The sequence below is a fragment of the Panthera uncia genome (assembly GCF_023721935.1).
Source record: "Panthera uncia isolate 11264 chromosome C1 unlocalized genomic scaffold, Puncia_PCG_1.0 HiC_scaffold_4, whole genome shotgun sequence".
Lineage (NCBI taxonomy): Eukaryota > Metazoa > Chordata > Mammalia > Carnivora > Felidae > Panthera > Panthera uncia.
Genome location: NW_026057585.1, coordinates 52,712,789 through 52,737,724, shown reverse-complemented (window position 1 = coordinate 52,737,724; position 24,936 = coordinate 52,712,789). Strand labels below are relative to the sequence as shown.

The 24,936-nt window shown below is 39.6% G+C and overlaps 1 protein-coding gene and 1 pseudogene across 1 annotated transcript in view; both read right to left on the bottom strand.

Moving 5' to 3' along the window:
- Positions 1-24,936, bottom strand: part of JAK1 (Janus kinase 1) — a 692,496-nt gene that overhangs the window by 125,658 nt on the left and 541,902 nt on the right. The gene's annotated exons all lie outside the window — the stretch shown is intronic.
- On the bottom strand, positions 19,351-20,207 carry LOC125913429 (translationally-controlled tumor protein-like; annotated as a pseudogene).

The following is a 24,936-nucleotide window of genomic DNA, read 5'->3' as shown; positions in this document are numbered from 1 at the left end:
ATGTAATTTACATCACCTGCACACGCCCTTCGCATTTGTGGATAAGCTGTCAGATAGGACGTTACAAATATGTCTGTACTTCCTATACCAACAGTGATAAGAGGTCATGGGAAAAGGAGGGAGATAAATCAGTGAGCATGAGTGGAAGTCTAGTGGCAACTCAAATATTTTCATACAATGTGAATTTCCTCATGGAGGCATTATGTCTTTAGTCATCTTTGTTAAACTGGGCCTCAGTTTACTCATCTGAAAATAGGGATAATATTAACAATACCTACACTAATGGGACTCCCGTGAGGATCACTGAAATACTGTCTAGGAAGAAATATTTTATTAATGGTGATCAAAATAACAACAAGATGTGACTATGGAAAATCATCTGGGTATCATTCAGTAGATTTTTGTGCCAGAGAACTAGTAAGTAATTCAATAACCTTAAAAAGAAAGTAATTTTTCCTATGGGAGTAATTTAGTGCCTCAGAGAATCCAGATGAGCATAATTAACACATCGTTGTTTAAAGTACCTGAGGGCAAAGTTACCCATGTTGAGATCCCATCCTGACAATAATGTGGTTTCAAGTTCAAAGGGTACAGAAACCAGGAGAGGGATCTCTAATTTAAACATTCCACTGTTTAGACCCAGGGCACAAACTTAAGTCAACACAATTTCCAAAATATTGTTATGAAAATCCTTGAGCCAATTGCATTTCACCTCACTCATAAACATGGAATTTAGAGGAAAAGAAATCTTGAACTCTCTATTGTTTGGAGTAGGAGCTGAGAATCTGGAGTCATGTCACTTTCATGAAAATAACAGCAAACGTAGTTACTGGCTATGTGATCTTAGGTTATTTAACCTTCCTGAGCCTCAGATTTTTCAGATGTAAAATAAGGAAAGTAATAGTATCTATCAATTAGAGTAGCTATGAGGAATTTTTTTTCATGAATGAAAAACCCTTATCACTGAGCTTGGCACAGAGTAAGCACCCAGTAAAAGCTTGTTTTTATTATTATTTTGGAAAGCTGAGGTCCAAAGAGAATTTCATTTGCCCAGAGTCTCACAAATATACTCTGCAAAGAATGAGGCTTTTTGTCTCTGACATTGAGTTAGTGTCAGCTCTTTGGGCTTTTTCCACCACACCAATAAGCCCTCCATATTTTTAATTTGTCTTTTTTTTTTTTTTTTTTTTTTTTTACAGTAAGCTCTACACCCAGTGTGGGGCTTGAACTCACAAACCTGAGATCAAGAGTTGCATGCTCTACAGACTGAGCCAGCTAGGTGTCCCTGTATTTTTAATTTATACTCACCTCTTTCGATTACCATTTTGTCACATCCAGTAATCTTTTATCATTATGTAAATTATTCATAGGAAAAAGAATCCTTATTACTTTAGGCAGAGCTATTAATTTTGGATAGAAGACAAGTTATATAGTTATATAGATAGTTGACTATCATGTTTTCTTACCTGTTAGTCACCATTGTTCTCTTACCTTTCAGATAATAAGCTCATTGAAGTAGTGTCCATGTCTTATTTATATGTATAAACCCCTAAGCCTTTCCAACTTCTATGTTACTTGTGTCTGCAAAATATGCTGAAAAGAAAGAAACTCAGTAGTATATTACAAATTGTTACTAAAGTTTTTATTGTATGTATTTCTCACTATAGCCTATTTTACTAGAGGACACCAAGGCTCAAAAGAGGTCAGTAAGTTGCCCAAGATCACAGTACCCATAACTGCCTAGTAGGAAACGTGAGCCCAGGGTGACTGATACCAGATCTCCATTATCATAAGAAAAGGTGGGGGTGGACATTCACAGACTGGCTGTATCTATTCAGACACAAGTTAATCTGAATTAAAATTCCATCACTATTACAAAACACACAGTTTTTGAGAAAAGAACAAATTTCACATGGCTCAATTATCTGAAGCATAGGCAAGTTCATTTGCTGACACCAAATTGACTATTTCTTTACCAATACCGTGCATGTTATGCATTTCTTTTTTTTTTTAACTAGGGGATTCTGACTGACATTGCACCACATGAGATCAGTTAAGTTTCAGTCCAGAGTTTGACTGGCTATAGGGTAGTGTGTGTTTAATCCAACCCATACCACCATTTAATTGTAGAAGAATCAAAGTTATCTTTTATGTGACAGTCTTTGTCTCTTCAAACACTGTATCTGTTTTGATCCGTCTTGACTTCATGTTGGGGTTAGGTTTAGAACCTGTCAAAAACACTTTTAACAAGCTTGTTATAAAACACTACTCCAGGAGAATCAGCTGAGTAAATTAATGTCTCAACAGAAGAAAATATTCTATGATTATTATATCTGAAAACAAAGACCCACAGAGCTATGGGAAAAAAAGAAACAGGACAGTGAAATCATAGTGAATTCATCACGAGTTTATTCACACCTGAAATGATTAATAATATGTATATTTTGTGAAACAACATTAACTTTTTCACCAGCCATATTTTATGACTTCATACAGTTAGATAAAACATTTATCAAAATCTTGAGGTGTATTCAAACACTGAGGCTAGGGGGTTAAATGTCAGATAAATAATAAGATCAATAGAAAAACAACTTGCCAACAAAAAGTTCTTATCGCTTAATATTGAACATCAAGAAAGTCAATGGAGAGTCTTTGTTACATGCAATTTAAAAAAAACAGTCAATTTTAATTTTAGTTTAGAGCTTCTTCAATCTGACTAGTCGGCAGTTGAGGTGTTTTTGTTTTTGTTTTTTAGCAAATTGGATATAAAACATTCTATATTCTTCATTTTTCTATCAGCACAGAAAAGCCAATTTATACCACAGTACCTTTATAAACAAGTATTTTTATATATGTGATTCGCTACAGAGTTTTCCTTCATTTAAGGCCAATTTTATTCTTGAAGAGAGACATTATATTCCTGATTTAATACTTTCATTCTCAAAACAGGGATTTATATTATTTTATTTTCACTATCTTAATATGACCTTGGGACAGTAATGGATTAAGCAAGTCCATCAGGATTTTATCTTTCAGGGATTGTGCTGTCTTTTGGGCATTGAAAAGAGACACATGTCTGGCAGGGTAAAGGGGGCCCTAGTGCAGAATAATTAATGTAATCTCAGGAAAAAAAAGGGAGATTTTAGACCTCACAGAAAGGCTATAATCAGTCTACATGAAAGTCTAGCACTTCTGCTCTCTTCAGTTCTTAGTGGTTATTTCTTTCAAGCTATCCAACCATTCATCCGTCCATTATTCCATCTGTTCTTCCTCTTACCTATACGCATATAGATTTGTTTGTTTGTTCGTTTGTTTGTTTGTTTTAAGTAAGCCCTGTGCCCAAGGTGGGGCTTGAATTCCTGACCCTGAGATCAAGAGTCGCATGCTCTACTGACTGAGCCAGCCAGGCACCCCCATATAGATACATTTTAAATAATGGTGTTTATCAAATATTAGCATTTCTTATCTCTGGATGATGAGGTTTGGGGTGATTTATAGCTCCTTTCATTCCTCTGTATTGCTTGAATTTTCAAGAAGTAAACATCATCACCGTAGTGGATTAAAATTGGCCACAAATTCTGCATAGATATTTTCATCAAGAAATGGGGTCTATCTCCCACCCCTTGAATCTTATCTGGACTTGTGGCTGGCACTGACCAATAGGACTCAATAGAAGAATACACTGAGATTACCAGGCTTACCCTCTTGGAAGCCTGAGACACCTAGGCTGTAAGAGTGCCAGCTGAAAGACCACATGAGGAGATAGTCCCAGCAACCCCAGCTTTTCCAGCCGTCCTAGATGAGACCCTAGACATGTGAGTTAGACCAACTTGCCCCAGCTGAATTGCCAGATGACTACAACTGCATGAGTGAGCACAGGCAGAATTGTAGAATATCCTAGTCAATCACAGACTTATGAGACATAATAAATTTGGAGGAGGGGTGGTTAAGGTACTAAGTTTTGGAGTTATTTCTTACATACCAACTATAGCTGATTTATTCTCTTTTACAAAGGAATAACTCCAGTACTCTTAAAAGTCTAAATAAGATGCTAAAGTCTCCATCCTATAGAAGAGGGGAAATTCTCCTCAGCCTGAATTTTTCCAAGGGGTTCATAATTTCCATGTCAATATGTGCTATAGCCTTTTTTCCCACTATTAACCACTCCTGACATTCTCCATTACTGCCTTAGTCTTTCTCTCACCAGCCCATTTCATCCCACAAGTCTTCAGTTGCCCCAAAGCACTACAAACACAAACCTTGTATATGTCTGAGACTTTTCCTAAAGGCAAAAGACAAAATAGTACCGAGGTTGTACTGTTTATCTATTAGTGTGCAATAAATTACTCCCAAACGTAGCAACTTAAAACAAGCAATAAACATATATTATTTTACATAGTTTCTGTGGATCAAGCCTTTAGGAAATGGCTTCATTGGGATCCCATTGGCTTGGGATCTTTCATGAAGTTGCAGCCCTGAAATCAGGACCAAAATCATCTGAAGGCTTGACTGGAGCTGGAGGATCTGCTTCCAGATGGTTCACTCACATGGCTGCTGGTAGGAGCTCTCTTTAGTGCTGCTTGAGAGGCCTCATAACATGAGAACTCACTTCCCCCAGAGTGAGCAAGTGATCCAGGAGAGCCAGAAAGAAGTTGCAATGTCTCGTATGGCCTAGATTTAGAGGCCTGTTATTCCTGGGATATTCTTTTGGTTACAGAATAAGCCCTGTTCAATGTAGGACCACACAAGGGCATAAATACCAGGAACTGGGGATCACTGAAGACTGTCATCACAAATATCTTAGGATGAAAATGATTCATATCATTAGGAATCAGTATCTGGGATCTTCATCTCATTAGTGCACCACAAAAAATACCAACAAAATTCCCCAACCATGGAGAATTGTACGGTTGTTGGCCATACCAGAGAGCCCACTAGAAAGATCTGAGCCCTGCACCCTAATGCACAGCTAAATATATCCAAACAACAAGATGTCTTTTCTGAATTTCACACAAATTTATTTGAAAGCTTGAAATGTACCTTTGGCACTAAAGAAAAGAACAGAGGTAGAGCTTAAATATTTATAATGTTTTAAACAAAATTATGCCAATTCTGTAATCCCAAATTGAGAAAAGACTTTTGAGAAATCACTGGAAAACTGTTAATATGGAGTTCATTTCCAATATTTGCCCCAAATCTGCAACTTACTGAACTTGCTGTGCAAAATTCGATCTCTTCCAAACTTAGAAACTCATCACAATATCTAAATTACCCACCCCTATTAGCTCTCAGTTTCTTTCATACTGGAATTTTCCGATGCTTTGAGACTGTTGTTTTTAGACTCCCCAGTATAGTTCTATGGTTCTGTGATACCATGTTCTAGGAATCAATAGGAGATAAGCTCACAGAAAAATTTCCTACATTGTTTTGCAACTTTATATTCAAGCAGAAAAAAACTTGAAATATAAACTCAGGGCTACCAATTTCCAGGCTATTGCATCAATATTCTTCATTTTTGTCCTACCAAATGCAAGGTATTTGCAATACACCATGATCTAATCCACCCACATCAGTTTCTCAGACTTTTGTAGGACTGCCCAATATATATTATGTTCTTGTTGTACCTAAAAGAGCTATTGCTGAGTCATTTAATTGGTTTATAAAGAAGAAATGTGTGGAGTTGCAGTCACTCTCTTGAAGACACTTTCTCAGAATGTCAGATGGTTGTAGTCTTTTGAGTCTGTGCTGGATGTTAAAATAAACGTATGCTTCTATTTCTTTTTTTTTTTTAAGTTTATTTATTTATTTTGAGAGAGACAGAGAGAATGAGTGGGGGAGGGGAATAGAGAGAGGGAGGGAGAGAGAGAGAATCCCAGGCAGGCTCCACACATCAAAGCCTGATGCAGGGCTCAAACTCATGAACCATGAAATCATAACCTGAGCCGAAGTCAGATGCTCAACCGACTGAGCCACCCAGGTGCCCCATAAGCTTCTGTTTCTTATAACCAATACCTCCTCACACTATGGACCTAGAGCTATCCTTATCTGTAAGAACAATAAATATTAATGTCATGGGTCACAGACCTCCTTTGTTTTTTATATCACTGTGTAATTTATTATTCTGACTCAAATGATTGCTTTCTCAGTCAAATTCAGTGTATTTTCTTCTTGTTTTACCCCTCCTTCTTCTGCCTCCTTACCGCTGCCTTACCTTTTGTCTGGTTGCTCTGTGGTGATGACTATGGCCCATAGTCATCGTCTATCTCCTGCTGGTGTCTGATGGGGTGCATCTCTTCCCCCAGCAGTTTTTAGTCCTTGGATATAAAAATATCCACCTGCATCTGTAAAGATTACCTTTGTCTCCCCACAGCCTATGGCTAGCAGGTCCCTATACTCCTTATCCCGATTTCAAGGCTCCTTTGAGTCTATTGGCCTCTCTTAGACAAATCCACAGCACTTTGCTAGGCACAGAGCTGGCTTCCTGCTTTGCACTGTACCCTTGACATTTTCTCAAACTTGCCTTAACCTCATCCCAGTGTTGCTTTACTCCCACTGCTGTCCCGGTGCTTAGCTCCAGGCTGAAGACAGGTTGATCTATGAGGTGTGGTTCTTCCAAACACATTCTAAGAGGTGAAGATGAGATTCCCTGTGTTTTGAGCTATTCCCCATTTTCTCTGGGGTTTCCACTGGCCCAGCACAGAATAGGAGCGCATGATCCCTTCCTTCTCTGAGATGATTTCTGATATCTACCTTCTGTTTATTCTCCGTTCCTCCTATATGTCTATGTTATCTTAAAAAATATTATATTTTAAAATCTTTATGCGTTCTTTCCAACTTCTGTATTTATAATATTAAATTTATATACCAGCTCTTACCCATTTACCTCTGGAGTTTCAAAACCAGGCTTTGAGCATGTGGAAAATCTTTTCTCTTTCAAGATCCCAGGTCTTACAACTCAAAAGCCCTTTGATTTTCAAGACTGTTATCTCTGTTTAGGTTTCAGAATGTTTTGGTTTTTCTAGGGCTGCCATAACAAAAGACCATGAACTGGGTGGCTTAAATAACAATTTATTTTCTGACATTTCTGGTGGCCAGAAGTCCATGATCAAGGTGTCAGTAAGGTTGGCTTCTCGTAAGGCCTCTCTCTATGACTTCCAGATGGCCACCTTCTTGCTGTGTCCTCACATGTCACTCCTCAGTCTGTGTGCTATCAAAGGAACCAGTCATGTTGGTTTGAGCCCACTCATATGACCTCATTTCACCTTAATTCTCTTTGAAGGTGCTATCTCCAAATAAAGTCACACTCTAAGTGTTAAGAGTTAGACTGGGTGTTAAGACTTCAACATATGGATTTGGAGAGGAGGGTCATAATTCAGCCCACAGTACAAAATAATCTTTTTTTAAATGTGTTCATGTTTATTTATTTTTGAGAGAGAGAGAGAGAGACAGAGCATGAGAGGGGGAGGGGCAGAGAGAGAGGGAGACACAGAATCTGAAACAGCTCCAAGCTGCAGCCCAGAGCCTGACATGGGTCTCGAACCCACAAATCACGAGATCATGACCTGAGCCAAAGTTGGTTGCTCAACCGACTGAGCCACCCAGGTGCCCCCAAAATAATCTGTTTAGAAACTCAGTTGACTTCTAAGTTCCCTTTGGGTTCTTTTGTAACCTCTTTTCTCTGGGGAAAATGAATACAAATTGTGGCAATTGACTCTGTGGATGGAGGGTTGCAGAAATCTACACAATTATTATGGCTTACAAAGCCCCTCCCAATCTTTCACAATCATCTCCAATCTCTTCTCTCAGTTATCCCCATATTTCACTTTCTCTCCTCTAGCCAGCAAAATTTCTTTATGTTTACTTATTTTTGAGAGAGAGAGAGTGTTTGTGTGAGGAGGGGAGAGGCAGAGAGAGAGGGAGACACAGAATCTGAAGCAGGCTCCAGGCTCTGAGCTGTCAGCACAGAGCCTAATGCGGGGCTCGAACTTGTGAACTACAAGATCGTGACCTGAGTCAAAGTCGGACACTCAACTGACTGAGCCACCCAGGGGCCCCATACAAAACTTCTTTTAAATTCTCAAAATCCACACTGTGTCTCTCACCTCTGGGTCTCCAAAGTGTTCCCACTTATGAAATGCTGTCATTCTGCTTCTCTTTCCCTTGTTAACTTCTGCAAATCATTCATGTCTCACAGTCAGTTTTTCCCGGTACCTAAAACCAGGTTAAGCCTCCCCATTTGTTAGACTTCCTATAGCATATAACTGTACCTAGCATTTTCTAGAAATCAGTCATTACACTCTTCATTATTTATGCAATAGCTGTATTTTCTGCTAAGCTGTAAGTTACATAGTGATGAGGACAGTATTTGTGTTGGTCACACACATCCAGAGCGTTTGCCACAATGCCTGACATAAAATAGAAGCCTGATAAATATTTGTTGGATAAATGAAAAACTAACCATGAGGCATTGTTGGCATGGTACACAAGAACAGTATCTTGTGGAATTACACCCACCTTTTTTAAAAAACAAAGGCTTGGGGCGCCTGGGTGGCTCAGTCGGTTAAGCGGCCGACTTCGGCTCAGGTCATGATCTCGCGGTCCGTGAGTTCGAGCCCCGCGTCGGGCTCTGTGCTGACAGCTCAGAGCCTGGAGCCTGTTTCAGATTCTGTGTCTCCCTCTCTCTGACCCTCCCCCGTTCATGCTCTGTCTCTCTCTGTCTCAAAAATAAATAAACGTTAAAAAAAAAAAGTTTAAAAAAAAAATAAATAAACCTGGGCAGTCTGACTTTAAAAAAAAAAAAACAAAAAAAACAAAGGCTTTATTCATTGGTCAGGATAGTTAGGTATATGCAACAGAAATGTAGGCTAATTTAAGCAAAAAAAAAAAAAAAAAAAAGCGTATTGAGGTGTTTGCAGTGTCTTCTGGAGAATCAGAGCACCAGGTTTGTAGGCTGCAGTGCCAGCTACAATGATCGAAATCACGACGCGGAACTGCTGTCAACTCTGGGCACCCAGTGCCACAGCTCGCAATGGCAGCACCACTGGACACCAGGCGGTAGAGCTGCCCCTAGAACCACTGTCCCCGCTGCCTCTAGAAAGCTGCAGCTCTTCACCACCATCGTTGCTGCTGCCACTAGAGCCTCCACTGCCCAGTCGCCACCCCTGCACCCTGTCCTCACTGCCGCTGCTGCTACCCACGTGGAACCTCAGTAGACCCTGCTTCTTCACCTTGCTAGCTTTCAATTCAGTAATCTGGCAGAACCTGGGTCATCTGGCCAGTGCTACAATGGAGGCTGGAGGAGAAAATGTCTGCCATTTTAGTGTCTATGAGGAATAAGATCTATACCCTATAATGTGAGAAATTCCCAAACATAGGAAGGAGGTTCAGACACGAGGAGACCAGCGAGATGACAAATGTTCGCTGCATCTTATTGCAGAAGCAAGAAGTTCCATGACCCCAAAAAGTACTGTGTCTTAATAGTGTGTGTGGACGTGTACGTGGATGTGTGTGTGTTTTGGGCGTCTTTACAATCTTTGACATTAAACTTGCAGAGCACAACTTAAAAAAAAAAGTCCGCTGAGATGCTAACATCAGGGTTCAGCTCTGCATAGTCACCGCTGATCTGTTCTGCCCTCAAGTGACACTCAGTGGTCATGTCCATCCCAGTGGCCCATTCCCCAAATGCTTCCATGTCCACCTCCCTTTCCACAGCCACCCTTTTCTTCACTACCTTTTATGCAGCCTTTTATGTACTTGAATTTTTTCAAGAGAGCAAGGGCTACATCAGGTGATCATGGGGATGTAGTACTCACCGTGGGGTTGTACACATAATAAGCTGCCTTTCAGCAAACAGGTGTTCTTACGGAAACACGAGAAAGAAGCCCGCCTATCCCATGCCACCTCCCTGCAGTACTGGGTCCTTTTCATTGCTTACGGCTTCTTTTGCTCAATGGCTCAGGTAGCTATTTCAGGCATTCACTTGATTCTTTCACCACCATGGATCCCAATTTACCTCACAACACGTTCTCATGCAGTTTCAATATTAGGAAACCTCTTTGCCTCATGTCTTTGAACTATACGGCCACACCTATCTATGTGTTCTTACATCACAACCATCAGCGAGCCTTCTCTGTGCATCTGTTCCCTCTCTCCCTTAGAATTCCATAGTTTTTCGGTTCTTGTAACTCCTGCTCCTTTCCACAAAAGTCCTGCCTCCTTTGGTATCCTGTCTCTGCTCCACTGTCAGGTGCCACTGATGAAATAGGAAGATGAACGTGGGGACCTGAGGAAATTGGGAAGAAATGGGAAAGAATTTCTCATAATGATATGGACTTTATTTGAAACACATATATTTTATACATACATATACATATACATACATTGTATGTATATATATATATTAACTTAAAGATTTTATATTGAGATCTTTTATTCTTGGTGACTTATCTCACCCTTTTTTTCCCCCTTTTTTATTTGCCTCCTATGAGTTTTCAGCTTATATTTTCCATATTCTTTCAGTAGTTAGCCCAAATATTTTAACATGGATACTTTAAAAAGTTAAATATTAAAAATCTTTCTTTCCATTTCTTTCCAAATACATGATAATAGTGCTTCAGACCTAAGCAATCTTCTCTCAAAGGATATACCATTGTTATCCAGTATTTGCTTTTATATATATATTTTTTTATTTGGCAAACTAGATATTACTTTATGTAGTCAGTATTTGTTTAGATTTACCTACAGATTTACAGAAATCTTTGCTGGTCATTTCTTTCTGCATCTGAGACTTTCCATTTGGTGTTACTTCCACTCAAAGCTCATCCTTGACAATTATCCTTCATAAGAATCTATTGATAAACTCTGTTATCTTGTTTTCTTTTAGCCTGGATATGTTAATCTTTCCCTCCCCTTCTTGAAAGATTATTTCACCACACGTTCCATTGTAGGTGGACAATTATTTTCACTCAGTGCTTTTAGAATATCATTCATTGTCTTCTGGTTTTCATTATTGTCGTTGGAAAGTCACTCATTTGGGCTTTGTGCAATGTCTTTGTAGAAAGTCTTGACTCTAGTTGCTTTTCAGGTCTTCTCTTTATCTTTGATATTTTGTAGTTTCACTATGAGCTATATCTAGATGATAATTTCTTTCTCCTTATCTTTGCCTGAAACTTTTTGGACTTCCCAAATCTGAGCATTTTGTGTGTGTGTGTGTGTGTGTGTGTTAATTTCTGGAAACTTTTGGCTATTTTCTCCTGAACTATTCCTTCTTCTGCAGTCTCTTTATTATTTCCTACTGAGATTCCAAGTAAAAATATGTTAGAACGTGCCTGTTTTCAGTGCCTCTTAATCTGTCTTTTCCCTTAATTTTATGCTAAAAGAATGTATCCTTTATAACCTTTGGTAGCATTAAAAAAAAAATCTACCTCCAGATAAATATAATTAGAAGTACAAGCTCCAGAAAGGGAGTTGGGGGGCACCTGGGTGGCTCAGTCAGTTAAGCCTCTGATTCTTGATCTCGGCTTGGGTCATGATCTCATGGCTGTGGGATTAAGCCCCACGTCAGGCTCCATGCTAACAGCAAGGAGCTTGCTTGGGATTCTCTTTGTCCCTCTCTCTCTGCCCCTTTCCTGCTTACCCACATGTGCACATGGTCTCTAAACAAAAAAACATTTAAAAAATAAAAACTAAAAAAGAAAGGGAGTTGGAAGTAACCAAACATTGTTCTGTCACAGTGCAAAAGCTGAATCTTCAGGGCCACCTCAGTGGCTCAGTCAGTTAAATGGCCAACTCTTGATTTTGGCTCAGGTCATGGTCTCACATTTCATAAGTTCAAGCCCCGCATCAGGCCCTGTGCTCACAGCACAGACCCTGCTTCAGATCCTCTGTCTACCTCTTTCTGCCTCTCTCTCTCTCTCTCTCAGAAGTAAATAAATGTTAAAAAAAATTTTTTTTTAACTGAATCTTCAGTTAGACCTAAGCAATCTCATTAGCTGTCTTGCTCCAAGGGCTCCCTTGGCCCATCTCTGGAAAAGGTACACCATCCCCAGTTAATAAGGCCTTAAAAACTACTGGTTCCATATCCAACTCTGTCACAGCAATCACAACACCACACTAGTTGTATGCAACACAAAGTTGACCAGACACCGAAAGTATGATCTCCATTTTTTTAAAAGTAAGTTCTACATCCATTGTGGGGCTTGAAATCATAACACCAATATCAAGAGTTTCAAGGGTCGTGTTTTCTACCGGCTGGGCCAGCCAGGCACCCCTGGTCTCCTCTATTTTTATATGTTGAGCTTGATGGATTTGTAGTAAGAAATGCTGTCCACCTTTGCATAAGCAGCTACCACGTTGCCTCATTCTAATGACTAGACTTGTAGAATAATGTGCTCATCCTTAAAGTACTCAGTGCCTTCTTCCTGATTTATCATGACTGCTCATCCCATTCCTTTTTTCAAAACAGAAGTAAATGTAATTAAATGATTGTCCCGGCCATCTCTCGCCAGACCAAGTGATAACAGCTCACAGCACACACATACCATTTCAAATACTTTTTGGAAATAGATATTTAAAATAAATAAATAACAAGGGCTTTCTCTGAATAATATTGTATCCACACCTAGTGTTAATTTATTTATACTATGAGAGTAAGTGTTTACTGTGATCTCCATGTAGCTGGATCAAGGTGGGTTTTTGTCTTTACACTGAGCACAAAGGATGAATATAACAAATGTTCTAGAAAAGCATTTCTCAAAGTATGTTGCTCAGAACAAGGATACCTCAGAAAATTAAGTGCCATATAAAAGTGTTCCACAGTCAAGCAAGTTTGAGAAATGTTGCATTAAACGTGGTTAACAAAGTTAAATAGGCTTCTTTACTGCAAGACTTTTCAGATATACTAATTGCACATTGCAATCATAAAGAAGATTATGTGTAGCATTTTCAAATGTATTTGACCACAGAGTAGGTTGAGCCTTTGACAAGAGGCATTCCATGTTTGTATTTGAGCTTCTTATAAGATGTATTCCACGAAAAACACTTGAAAACCTTGTTGGAGGGTAGGCATTGCCTTATTGCTCGACTTTCTTCCTCCTGAGGAAGCAAAAAACAGCAATCCCATGAGAAACCTCTCTGTTGGAGCCATCTGGTGTTGATTTTTCATCTGTCAACTGAAATAACTCTGTCGCAGCCATCTGAAAGAGATGTTCGTTGTCACAAAGTATTTTGTCTGACCACTCTGAGCAAGCACAGACGTCCCTGTTTCCCCATTTGGTTTCCCAAGACAACTCCAACCCAGCCCTGTTCCTGGAATCTTCTCCTCATGTCTTCACTCACCCAATTTGGCTTTCACCCTTCATGACTTGCTATCTCCACTGGGCTCTGTGCCTTGGCCTTTTGGTTGGTGTTGATATTTCCAAGAACCCATTCTCTTTCTGGCTATAAGACCTGGCTCCTGCACTGTGTTTTAGAATTCCACTTCCTGCACCAAATAGTATGTTCCCATTCCTGTCCACCTAATCTTAGCCACTGGTGACCGCTTGCCTCTCTCTCCTTACACATCCTTTCCAACTTCCCTGTCGATGCTTATTCTAGCCATGTCCTTGACCTTCACCTGTGGCATGGACTACAGCCATGATGTAACTCTGACTACTGATGCTTTCCAGGACCACAAAATATTGGAAGGACTTTTCTTGCCACATAAAATATAAACCCAGCTACCAGAGTGCACCTTGAATGCTAAGGCTCAATGTTAGTGCTTGGATCCTTTTTGAGTTCCCCATGGTTTGCAAGTTATACTGCATTAGTCAGTGGGTAACTTAGAGTCATTTTGTACCAATAAGTAATGGCATTATGAAACTTGTTTCTTCTCTGTTTTTAATACCTTTTATTCCGTTTTACAACACTCCTTAAATCTTCCTTATTCACATGTTATTAGGAGTCATGACAGTTCTTTGCTTGTAAACTAGAGATTACGATTGGCCTGTCATTTTGTTTGATCTTCTTTTGTTTTTAGTTATTTTTTCTGTTTAAGTGCCCAAAGCCCTACAGGCAAAAATGCCTTCAAATTAAAATGTATTGTTAATATTCCAGACCACACATGCTTGGTTCTTCATGTGGCTTTGAGTTTTGCTTGTGAGATGATTGTGCATGATATTCTCATGGTGAGAAAATGTGACCCATTCAGCCTATTTTTGCAGAATTCCTTTGTTCCCTCAGGCAAACTTGGCATGATTTTGTTTAAGGTTCAGTTGGGATAATCCATATTCTTTCCCCAAGGTCACTTTTCAAATTCCTTGTCAGGCAGTTTAATGAAAGGTAAGTACCTGGCTTCAGAGCAGCTAAATAGCATGAGTTTCTTGAGATGTGTGTGTGTGTGTGTGTGTGTGTGTGTGTGTGTGTGTGAGAGAGAGCGACAGAGAGACAGAGAGAGAGACAGAGAGAAAGCCAGTGCAGTAGGGAGATAACAATGACATCATGAAACAAGAACATTTAAATATCATATAAAATTGACAGTTATCAATTGAGAGACAGACACTACCACAAACAGGCTTCAAAAAGATACCTCAGTGCTTATATTCATTAACCAAGATGAGTACACTTACAAAGGATTTAGAGGACACTGTAAATTATATTTTTAAGGAATATGACTTCCCATGCTGAAGTAAACCAGGTTTCAGAGCCACCCTCAGAGACAGCTGTTGTTTGCCCAAGCCTATCTGTGTCTGTTCTGTAGAATCACTTCATCCCCCACAACAACACTGACCAAGCCTGGACTATGCTTGTTCCAGGCTGCTCTGTTATGGCTTGGCTTGCCTACGCTCTCTCTCTGGACATATCTACACATTCTCACTTCTGAGTCAAGAGTACTTGGCAGTTTTTCCCTTCAGGGATTGGTTCTTCTTCCTATCCTCCTAGCCAAAGCTTACTCCTCTCTCATGTCAAATTCATACCAATTCAATTCTAAACTCCAAAAGGGTACAGGCCATGTCTCTTTTATTTCCAATCATTTACCCAGTACCTGGCACATAATAAATTCTCAAAAAGTATTTGTTGAGTGAACAGCAAATGAATGAGTGTGTTTTAAACATGGCCTACAGAGGGGCGCCTGGGTGGCTCGGTCGGTTAAGCATCCGACTTCGGCTCAGGTCATGCATGATCTCACGGTCCGTGAGTTCGAGCCCCGCATCGGGCTCTGTGCTGACCGCTCAGAGCCTGGAGCCTGTTTCGGATTCTGTGTCTCCCTCTCTCTCTGCCCCTCCCCTGTTCATGCTCTGTCTCTCTCTGTCTCTCAAAAATGAATAAACGTTAAAAAAAAATTTTAAACATGGCTTACAGAATCAGAAAATCCTTGGGGTGCTAAACAAAAGATCAGGTTTAGCCCTGCTCAAAATATCCAGTCCTGCAGGAGGCAGTTCTAATTATTTAGCTCTTCATTACCTTCATATGCATTAAGCTCCAACTCTGTACCAGTGCTCCACTAAGTTTTACAGGGGATACAAAGTTAAATCATCTTTGAACCCTATTCTCCAAAAACCTATAGTTTAGTAGAGGAAGTTTGATACACACATCAATAACAGGAACACAAGATTGAAAGTGACAAAGGTCAAGAGAGAAAAACTGATAGATGAGAAGAGGAAAGAGATTAATTATGTAAGAGGATGTTAAAATGAGACTTGCTGTCTCACTTTGAGAACAATCCAATAGGAGCCCGGTTCCCAACTGTATCTCCACTGCCCTAGAGCAAGATTCTAAGAGATCCACCTAGAGAGCAGAGAAGAGACGATGTCCCAAAGGCCAGGTAGGAGGGGATTTCTTTGGACAGAATAGTCAGTGTGCTATGAATTGCCTGCCCACTGACTCTGTAGATAGAAGAAAAGGAGTTGCTTTCCTTCAGCTCAAGCCAAGTGAGGGAGTTCTCAGGGCACCCCGGAAGTTTGGGGGACACGAAGACCTGCACATTAACCCAATCCAGTCATCTAAAGGTGAGCGACTAGCCCACAGCAGAGTACAGAAGGAGGAATGTATTGGCAACAAGCTGCAGTTCCAGAAACAGCAGGGCAAACATTTGTGTTTCCCAGGAAGGAAAGATGTACATCCCATGAGAAGGAGCTCATCTGAAATCTTCTCAAAATGGATCATGCTCAAGGAGACTACTCAGCAAGGAGAAAGGACCCAACTGAGAGGGTCTGTGTAGGGTGTGTTTGGAAGCCCAGGCCTGGGAGCAGCTCATAGAGCAGCTGCCGGAGGACAAGCATCGTGTAAATGGGAGCGGGGTGGGGGGGGACTGCCATCTGAGGTCTCAGTGGGATGCTCTCCAGAAAACCCACAAAAGCACTTCATGAGAGCCAACATCCGGGGGAGCAAAGTACACTGCAGCTGCTCCGGCCATATAAAACAGTGCCATTTCCCCTAATCCCCTGTGCCTTGGCCTGAATCTAAGGGCTTAGACAAGCCAGCAGCCAGTGAGCAGAAGGGGTAGCTGGGAACTGATGAAAAAGCCGAGCAGGAACATCGCCGCCTCCTCTGTGGGCTTCCCCGCCTAGGTCAGGCCCCCACTGGGAGAAAAGAGAAGCTTTATATTGGACAGGAGTTTGAAGTTATGATGGTTACCCTGGACCAGGCTTAAGTTATGTGATTATTAGGCTAGAGTGGACTTTTTAATGCCAAAACAAAGGGACTATTTATTATCTAAGCGTGACTGGAAAAGCCATGGGACCTGCACAGTATTTTATCCAGGAAGGGTTTAAACTAAGGAATAGGAGGAGAGAAAGAAAATTGTTGCTGTCTGAGTATATCTATCTAGTGATGGTTCATTCAATAAAACCAGTTATAATTCTAGCTGAGAGCATCTGTGAAGGGAAGGAAAGAGAAGGGATGAGAAAGATTATTTTTTGATTTTATGTTAAAATGTAATACACATACAGAAAGTACATTTATCCCAAGTATACAGCTTGACAGATTTTCACAAACTGAACACGTGCATGCAACCAGCATTCAGATCAAACTATAACCACTACCCCCTCCCCCTGAAAACTCCTTTGGGCTCCCACTCAGTCACTACTTCTCCCTCAGGAAGCTACTATCCTGACTTCTGATAGCATAGACGAATTTTGGCTTTTTGTATTTTATATAAATAGAATCCTACACTATGTATTCTTTTGTGTCTTTTTTTGCTCAACATTTTCTTTATTAGATTCATTCCTGTTGTCATAGATCTTTCCTTTTGTTTCTTTTTAATATTTTTTTAACGTTTGTTCACTTTTTGAGAGACAGAGACAGAGCGTGAGCAGGGCAGGAGCAGAGAGAGAGGGAGACACAGAATCTGAAACAGGCTCCAGGCTCTGAGCTATCAGCACAGAGCTAGATGCGGGGCTTGAACTCACGAACCGTGAGATCATGACCTGAGCTGAAGTCGGACACTTAACCGACTGAGCCACCCAGGCACCCCTTCTCTCTCTCTCTCTTTTTTTTTTTAATTTGAGAGAGAGAGAGAGAGAGAGAGCTCATGCAAGTGGGAAAGAAGGGAAGAGGGAGAATTTTCAAGAATTCCTTAGAAATCCTGAACCCTTTGTATTTCCACATAAAATTAAAATCATCTTCATAATTTTATATGTCAATTATACCTCAATAAATCTGAAATTAAACAAATAAGTAAAATCAGTTAATAATTTCTGCAAAAAAAACCAAACAAACCTGGAATTTTGATTGGATGAGTTTTGAATTTATATATTACCTTTTGGGGAAATTTATATCTTTAAAAAATTTAATTTTCTAATTCATAACCATGATATATATCTCTTTATTTAGTTCTTTATTTTCAGTAATGTTTTCTAGCTTTCAGTATAGAGCTCTGGCAAAATTTTTGCTATAATATATTCTTATGTAGTTTGTGTTTTTATGCTTTATAAATGATATTGTTTTTTAACTTTCATTTTCTCTTTCGTTAGTAGATAAAAATATAGTTTATTGTATATTGCCTTTGTGAAGAATAATTTTTTGAAGAACTTTTATGTGCTAGGTACTCAATATTATATTTTGACTTATATTATCTCTTTTAACATTTACCACAATCTTGCAGGTATATTTCATCATCATTTGTTAGAGAACACTGAGGTTCAGAATAAGTAAGATATGTTCCTAATGTCACACAAAAAGTATTTGAATTGGTTTTGAAGAATAGATTGGTTTTCATATTTCAAGACAAGTAATGGAAAAGGCCATCTAGGCATAGAAACTGTCATTAACAAGGCAAAAAAGGCAGGGAAGGGCAGGGAAGGGAAGAAGAAATATTCCTTCTGATTAGCATCTACATGTTATGATACATTGAAAAATAAAGTCAAAAAGGTAAACCAAGGGGCACCTGAGTGGCTCAGTGGGTTAAGCTTCCAACTTCGGCTCAGGTCATGATGTCACAGTTCGTGGGTTCAAGCCCCATGTTGGCCTCTGTGCTGACAGCTCAGAGCCTGGAGCCTGCTTTGGATTCTGCATCTCCCTCTCTCTCTGCCCCTCCCCTGCTTGTGCTCTGTCTCTCTCTCAAAAATAAACATTACAAAAATTCAAAAAAAAAAAAAAAAAGGTAAATCGAGGACCAGACTGTAGAATTTCCTAAGTAAATATGAGAATTTTTTTCCCTTGCTCTTTAGCCTCCATCCATGTGGGATTCGGCAAATCTTGAACAGAAAATTGGTATTGAGACTCATCAAGTCTACACTTTTGTCTCTGTAGCCGTGTGAAAGCCCCAAAACCTCAGCTGTTTCTCTGACTCCAGCAGCCACTTCACTCTGGGCAAAGTCTGGCTTGTCACCCTCTTGCTTGCCAAATATCTGGCCAAAACTCCTAAAGAGAAAGCATCTGCAGACCCTCCCCTCAGATCCCATGGTTTTCTGTCTTTGGAATCTTAATCCTTCTAATCTTCATTGCTCCTACAGTTCTCCAAAGTTTGACATTGATGGCTTTTGTATTTTAGCTGGCTTTTCTCATCGTCCTTGACAGGAGATTCGACCCACCCCGTATTTCTCCATTCTAACCAGAAGGGCAAGTCAAACTTTGCTTTTTATGTTTCTACTGAGAGGGTTTTTTTCGATAATTACTCTTATAGAGATATAATTTATATACAATAAATACAAAAATCTTAAGTGTAGAGTGAGATTTGTTTTGTTGCTATTTTGCTTCCAACTTTATTCATCTCTTTTTATTCTCTCGGTAATCCCTTCCAGAGTTAACTACTTCCGTTTGTCGGGGATGAAATGTGTAAGGAATCCACTCCAAATGTTGGCACAGCTACCAGCATGGTGTTTCCCTTTACTTGAACTCAGAATTAAGATTTTGTGGTTCTCGTTTTTTAGGTTCCAGTCCCAGAAGTAACTTTCACTGTAGAAGTTATCTGCTGGCAGCCTTATGCTTTCTCGCAGTAGTCTACAACCAGGCACTAGCTTCTCCAGGACACTACACAGGATGGACTTAAATATGTATTAAGCTAAGAGGCATTCTCTCAAATGAGTTTAAATGCATTTTATTTTTCGACAACCTACATGACATTGTTTTTTTCTTAAAAGCAATGCCTCTGCTCCAAATAAGTCAAGGTCAAAAATAACTGAAGGGTTCAAGATGGCATCAGTCCCCTTTGCCTAAGTTGCGAGGTGTTGTGAGGATGAAGGGTAGCGGCCACAGTCACAGCCAAATTTGTTAACTGTTTTCCATTTCTAAACCATCCTTAAAGAAAATCTTAAATAGGGTCACACCATCCTCATGGTAGTCCAGCCTAGCAGCCATGCCATCTGGAGTCACGTTTTGACCAATGAAGAACCAGTACTTTTTTTTTTTTTTTTTTTTGAAATTAGCAAAGATGTGCTTAATGTGTTCCATAGCCCCTGTCGTAAAAGGTTTTACTCTTTCCGGCCTCTGTTCTTCAAGTTTGCCTTTGATTGATTTCATGTAGTCTTTGAGGTACTTCTTATAGGCTTCTTTTGTGAAGCTGGTTTCCTGCAAGTAATGGTTCATGACGACATGAACACCAGTGACTACTGTGTTTTCAGTAGAGTTTTTAGCGCCATCATTTCCCCCAATGAGCAAGTCATCAATGTTACCCTCTGTCCTACTCACCCTTTTCCCTCCACCTGTAGGCACAGCCCATGGCCCATCTTCCGGATCTTATAGATATTGTAGAACATCTCATCATGGCTGATGAGGTCTGGTTATGTGATCATGACCGTGGCTGAAGAGAGGTGATGGAGGCACTAGCTCAGCAGGAGCTGGGAGCTCTGAGGGAGTGTGGTTCTCCCAGAGCAGCCCTTGGGGAGAAGAGGGAGCAGGCAGAAAAGAGAGTGACAAAAATTTTGATGAATGTTTACATCCACATAACCAGCACCTTAATCATGATATAGACTATTTCCATCACATCTGAACATTCTTCCTGAACCTTTCTCTGTAAACCTACAGAAGGAACCATTGTTCTGATTTCTATCATAATAGCTTAATTTTGCTTATCTTGACTTTCAGATAAATGGAATTAGCCAATATGTTCAATATTGTATCTGGCATCTTTTACTAAGCATGTTTTTGAGATCCATCTGTATTGTTGCATTTATGAGCAGTTCATTTATGTTTCTGAGTAGCATTAAATATTATGAATATACAGGGGCGCCTGGGTGGCGAAGTCGGTTAAGCGTCCGACTTCAGCCAGGTCACGATCTCGCGGTCCGTGAGTTCGAGCCCCGTGTCAGGCTCTGGGCTGATGGCTCGGAGCCTGGAGCCTGTTTCCGATTCTGTGTCTCCCTCTCTCTCTGCCCCTCCCCCGTTCATGCTCTGTCTCTCTCTGTCCCAAAAATAAATTAAAAAAATATATATATATTATGAATATACCATATTCTCTATCTAATCTCCCGTTCATGGACCTTCTATATATGTCGATTTGTGATTACTATAATGAAAGTTGCTATGAACATTCATGTACAAGTTTTCTGTGGACATATAGTCTCATTTCTTTTTTTCTTTTTTTTAAAATTTTTTTTTAACGTTTATTTATTTTTGAAACAGAGAGAGACAGAGCATGAACATGGGAGGGACAGAGAGAGAGGGAGACACAGAATCCGAAACAGGCTCCAGGCTCTGAGCTGTCAGCACAGAGCCCAACGCGGGGCTCGAACTCACGGACCGTGAGATCATGACCTGAGCCGAAGTCGGACGCTTAACCGACCGAGCCACCCAGGCACCCCTCATTTCTTTTAGATATATACCCTAAGAGCAGAATTACTGAGTCATATAGTGAGTGTATGTTTAACTTAATAAGAAATATATGGAATATCTAGAAGTTCCAGTTGTTTTATCACTATACACATTTCTGAGGTGCCAGGGTGGCTCAATCAGTTAAGCGTCTGACTCTTGATTTTGGCTCAGGTCATGATCTCACAGTTCCCGAGTTCAGGCCCCATGTGTGGCTCTGTGCTGACAGTGTGGAGCCTGTTTGGGATTCTCTCTCTCTCTCCCTCTCTGCCCCTCCCCCAATTGTCCGTGTGTGTGCTTGCTCGCCTCTCTCTCTCTTTCTCAAAATACATAAATAAACTTAAAAAAAATAACTGTATACATTTCCTAGGGTGGCCACAATAAAGTATCACAAACTGGGTCGCTTAAAACAACTGAATCTATTGTCTCCCAGTTCTAGAGGCTAGACGTCCAAAATCAAGATATTAGGAAGGCTGTGCTCCCCCATAAAGGCTTCAGGAGAGGATCTTTTTTTCTCTTCCAGCTACTGGTAGCCCCAGATGTTCCTTGGCTTCTATCACTCTAATCTCTGCCTCCATCTTTACATGACTTTCTCTTTGTATCTGTCTTTAATAGCCATCTTCTTATAAGGACAGCAGTCATACTGGATTAGGGGTCCATGTTGTGATTCACCACATACCTAGTTACATCTGCAATGATCCTGTTTCCAAATAAGGTCACATTCTGAGGTACTAGGGGTTAGGACTTCAACATCTTTCTTGGTGGGACACAGTCCAACCCATAACAGTTTCCTTCCCAACATCTAGTGCTATCAGTCTTGTAATCTTTTACATTTTAGTGATTATGAGGTAGTATTTAACTGTGGCTGTAATTTGCATTTATCTGATGACTAATGATGTTGAGAATCTTTTTATTTATTTATTGATCATATAGATAGATAGATAGATATATCCTCTTCTATGAACTGACTCTGCAGGTTTTTAACCTATTTAAATGTGTGTGTGTGTGTGTTTTCAGTAGTGATTTGCTGGTAATGTATTGGGAATGCTTTCTTTCTTTCTATAGCTTACATTTTCACTTTTTAAGTTTTCCTTAATGTCATAGCTAAGAAATTTTGGCTACGCAAATTGTGTATAGATATTCTCCTATGTTTTCTTCTGTGAGCTTTATAGTTTTAACATTTACATCTAAATCTACAATACATTTAAATAGTGAGAACATATGGGCTTGTCCAATCTCAGAAGGAAAGGATTCATTCTTTCATTAAGGATGAATGTTAGACATAGGCTTTTCAGAGGTATTCTTATTAGATTGAGGAAGTTCCCTTCTAGTCCCACTTTGCTGAAACTCTTCTCAAGAAAAGATGGTGAATTTTTTTCAAATGCTTTTTCTGCAACTATCAAAATGATTATATTATTTTTCTCTTTTATTTACATATTTCTCTTTTATTATTAATGTGGTGAATCACATTAATTGATTATTTTTTTAATTAAAAAAAATTTATTTATTTTTGAGAGAGAGACAGACAGAGGGCGAGCAGGGGAGGGGCAGAGAAAGAGGGAGACACAGAATATGAAGCAGGCTCCAGGCTCCAAGCTGTCAGCACAGAGTCTGATGCAGGGCTTGAACTCACAAACCATTAAATCATGACCTGAGCCAAAGTCGGATGCTGAACTGACTGAGCTACCCAGTGCCCATAATTGATTATTTTTCAGTGTTTATGTATTTACTTTTAAAGAGAGAGAGCGTGAGCAGGGGAGAGACAGAGAGAGAAGGATGAGAGAATCCCAAGCAGGCTCCACACTGAGCTCAATCTCACAAACTGACTAAGCCACCCAGGTGCCCCACATTAATTAATTTTTAAGTGTTAAAACAACCTTGCATTCCTGGAAGCACCCTTGTGGTCATAATGTGTCACTCTTTATATATTGCAAGAATGAATTTGTTAATTTTTGCTAAGAATTTTTGCATCTGTTTTGCACGAAGGATATTGATCTTTAGTTTTCTGTTTTGGTACTATCTTTGTCAATGTTTGCTATCAGGATTTACTGACCTCATAAAATGGGTTGGAAAAAAGTTCCCCTTCCCTCTATTGTCAGAAATAATTTGTCTAAAACTGGCATTTTATTTATTCCTTAGATGTGTGATTGAGTTCACTATTACAGCCATCTGAGCCCAGGTTTTCTCTGTAGGAAATTTTTAAATTACGTATTCAATTTCTAAATAGATGTAGGACACTGCATGTTTTTTTATTTCTTCTTTTGTAAGTTGTAAGTTTTCGTAATTGGTGATTCTTAAGAAATATGTCCATTTCCTGACAGATGGTGAATTTACTAACATGAAGTTATTTATAGCATTCTTTTATTATACCATTTTAATGTCTGTAGAATCTGAAGTTATGCCCTTTTTTTAAAAATCATTCTCAGGTCACCTGGGTGGCTTAGTCAGTTAAGCTTCTGACTTTGGCTCAGGTCATGATCTCACAGTTCGTGAGTTCAAGCCCTGCATCTGGCTCTGTACTGACAGCCCAGAACCTGGATCCCGCTTCCAGTTCTGTGTCTCCCACTCTCTCTCCTCCCCTGCTCATGCTCGCTTGCTCTCTCTCTCTCTCTCTTTGTCGAAAATAAATAAACATTAAAAAAATTTTAACTCATTCTTGATATTGGTAATGGAGCTAATTGGTAGCTCTCTTATTTTGTAATGAAAAATAAAATTATTATGTATTTTTCTTTTCTAAAACTTTTATCTTTATCTTTGGTTTTAGTAGTTAGACTATCATTCGCTTAGATTTGGTATTTGTGGGGCACCTGGGTGGCTCAGTAGGTTGACTGTCTGACTTTGGCTCAGATCATGATCTCACAGTTCATGAATTCGAGCTCCATGTTGGGCTCTGTGCTCAACATGTTGGGCTCTGAGAGCTCAGAGTTTGTAGCCTGCTTCAGATTCTGTGTCTCCTTCTCTCTCTGCCCCTCCCCTGCTCGTGCTCTGTCTCTGTCTCTCAAAAATAAATAAATGCAAAAAAAATTTTTTTTAATAAATAAATAAAAGATTTGGTATTTGTATTTATCCATTTAGGAATTCTCTAACTACTTGGAGTTGTGGGTTTATGTATTTACATTAAATTAAGGAAGTTTTTTATCACATTTCCCAAAAAGAAAAATTCTTTTTTTTTTTTTCTTTTGTTCTAAAAAGAAAATTTCTACCCTATACTCTCTCCCCCTCCTTTCTTTCTGGACCTTTAATTAATTACACATATGTCAGCCTACTGTCCCACACGTCACTGCAGTTTGACTACTTTTTTCAACATTTTTTTTCTCTTTTCTTCAGCTTGGGTAATTTCTATTTACTTCTCTTCAAATTGTCTCTTTTGGGGGCACCTGGGTGGCTCAGTCGGTTGAGCATCCGTCCGACTTCAGCTCAGATCATGATCTCACAGTTCATGGGTTCAATCCCTGTGTTGACCTCTGTGCTAACAGCTCAGAGCCTGGAGCCTGCTTCCGATTCTGTCTCCCTCTCTCTCTGCCCCTCCCCTGCTTGCTCTCTCTCTCTCTCTTTCTCAATAAATAAACATTAAGAAAATTTTTAAAAAAACAATAAAAAACACAAATTTTTCTTTTTTTTTCTATAGTGTCTAATCTTTCAAAATCTATCTAGTGAATTTTACTTTTTTTTGTTTACTCATTATGAGAGAGAGAGCAGGAGAGGGACAGAGAG